Below are 2,617 nucleotides of genomic sequence, written 5' to 3'. Positions count from 1 at the left end.
AAATACATGCAGAAAAGAAACAAAACTCGATGCAGTAGGGGCACACAACCAATAAAATAACATATGTGGAAAACCTCTGTGATTAGGAGAAAAGGGAGTTTCTGGGAAATCTCAGCCTCCATTTTCCACTGGCACCCATCTAGAACGACCCAGAGAAGGGGGCCGGTTGCATCCTCCTCCCCAGTCCATTCTGAAACAAGTCACGCACACTCCCACTCCTCTTTCCAGACTCTGTCTCTTGCAAAACATCAGAAGTTATCTCAGCCCTAGAAGAAGCTGAGCTCGGCTGACATCTCTTGTTCACCACTCAGCTAATGCAGCAGTATTTCAGATGTCAGTGTCTACCTGCATTAGCAGCCTCTCCCCTACCCAGAGCAGAGGTGGGGAATGACCCAGTCCTAGACACTAACAAGGCTCCTATACATTTAGTAGCTGCTTTGTTTGGGTCACGATCCAGTTTGAAACAAACACTGGGCTAGTGCAAATCCCATGGCAAAGTGCCTCGCCAGCATCAGGCCATCATTAGACAGAACAGGGGGGAAGTTCCCTGAATGAGACTCCAGACATTTTTCTTTTCTTTTAAAAAGCAGAGACACAGCGGTCTGATTGAGATTGGGCAGCGTGTCATCCTTGTGTAGGGGCCAGGCTTGTCTTTTCTGTATTATTCTAATTTTAGGATATGTGCTGCCAACGCATTGATAATAAGCACGGGGGCAAAGCCCCGTGGCGCAGAGTGGTAAAGCTGCAGCACTGCAGTCAAACTCTCTTCTCACGACCTGAGTCCATTCCCGGCGGAAGCTGGGTTCAGGTAGCCGGCTGAAGGTTGACTCAGTTTTCCATCCTTCCAAGGTCGTTAAAATGAGTACCCAGCTTGTTGGGGGGAAAGTGTAGATGACTGGGGAAGGCAAACCACCCTGTAAAAAAGTCTTTTGTGAAAATGTCGTGATGCGACGTCACCCCAAAATTGGAAACGACTGGTGCTTGCACAAGGGACTACCTTTACCTTTAAAGCTGAAAAACCTCCTTCTCTCCAGGTTGAGCCCCCAAATTCCAGCTTCTTTGAAAAAGAACTTGAAGAATTTGGTCTTCACATACCAGGGAGAGAACTATGCAGAACCCTTCCCCTTCTGTGCAGTCTTCCTTTCTGCTTGTTATTTGAAGTATCATGGTCTAGACTTGTACTAGCTCATCTGCTTCGCTGTACCATGCTATCCTCAGTGCATTAAGAGCAGACACTTGCACATGGGGCTATAACCAGAACAGGGGCAGGGCTTTTTTTTTTTTAGCAGGAACTCCTTTGCACATTAGGCCACACCCCCTGATGTAACCAATCCTCCAAGAGCTTACAGGGCTTTTAATATGGGGCCCACTGCAAGCTCCAAGAGGATTGGCTACATCGGGGTATGTGGCCAAATATACAAAGGAGTGTGGCCTAATATGCAAAGCAGGAACTCCTTTGAGAGCTGCAAGACAGGAAGGAAGGAAGGAAGGAAGGAAAAGCCCTAGGAGGAGGTAGTGTTTTCAGGTCCTCTCTGGTCACCAGCAGGGAGAAGGGGAGTAGGGGTGTCAGTTCCAGGCTGGGGAACTCCGGGAGATTTGGGGATGGAGCCTCGGGAGGAGAGGGACCTCAGTAGGGAGCAATGCCATAGAGCACACCCTCCAAAGTATTCATTTTCTCCCAGGAAACTGATCTCTGTAGTCTGGGGCTGAGCTATAATTCCTGGAGATCCCCAGGTCCCACCTGGAGGCTGGCGTCCCTAGCAGGTGTCGTTGCTCACCTGAATCACTTTAAACAGGCCATCTAGTCCAACCCCCTGCTCAAGGCAGAATCAGCCTAAAGCATCCCTGACAAGACAAGAGATAATTTGTGAGCTGCCACTTTCCATTGAAAGAACGTAAGCTTCTCTTCTAGCAAATTCCTCACTTTTAAAGCAAAAACGAATCCTACTTTTGGTGCTGTGGCTTTGTGGGTTTAAATGTAAAGGGTAATTCAGTGTAGTGGTTAGTGTGCGGACCACTGGGAGATTTGATTCCCCCCTCCTCCACTTGCGGCTGCTGGAATGGCCTTGGGTCAGCTATAGCTCTTGCAAAGTTGTACTGGAAAAGGCAGCTTCTGTGAGAGCTCTCTCAATCCCACCCACCTCACAGGATAGCTGGTTTATTTGTGGGAAGAGGTAAAGGAGATTGTGACCACTCTGAGATTCAGAGTATAGGGCAGGATATAAATCCAATATCGTCATCATCACCACCATCACCATCTCCTCCTCCTCCTCCTCCTCCTCCTCCTCCTCCTCCTCCTCCTTCTTAACAAGGAAAGCCAACCTCTTCAGCCTGGTGACTGAATACCCCTTAAACTATCTGTTCCAAGCCAGGTCACTACCTCCCTTTTAAAATTACTTTAAGGGGGTTAGCCTTGCTTGGTCCTTTTAGGAGGGTGGAACTGAGGCAGCCCCACCTACTGAGGAAGGCTGACTATGGCCTCACATTGAAAGATGAACCTTTGCCGCTTCTTCCCACTGGGCAATGATTCAGTTCCCTTGGGAGATAGCAGCTGAAATGCTTCATACAGACTGGGCTCCTGGGATTAGGGACCCAGGTGAGAGCCAGATGGGAAGCT

The 2,617-nt window shown here is 48.8% G+C and overlaps 1 pseudogene; it reads right to left on the bottom strand.

Annotated features, from left to right (window-relative positions):
• Positions 1-592: 592 nt before the first annotated feature.
• On the bottom strand, positions 593-709 carry LOC132567866 (U6 spliceosomal RNA; annotated as a pseudogene).
• Positions 710-2,617: the final 1,908 nt, after the last annotated feature.

The sequence above is a fragment of the Heteronotia binoei genome, chromosome 2 (assembly GCF_032191835.1).
Source record: "Heteronotia binoei isolate CCM8104 ecotype False Entrance Well chromosome 2, APGP_CSIRO_Hbin_v1, whole genome shotgun sequence".
Lineage (NCBI taxonomy): Eukaryota > Metazoa > Chordata > Lepidosauria > Squamata > Gekkonidae > Heteronotia > Heteronotia binoei.
The sequence above is the reverse complement of the archived record's forward strand: the minus strand, read 5'-3'. Positions and strand labels throughout refer to the sequence as shown.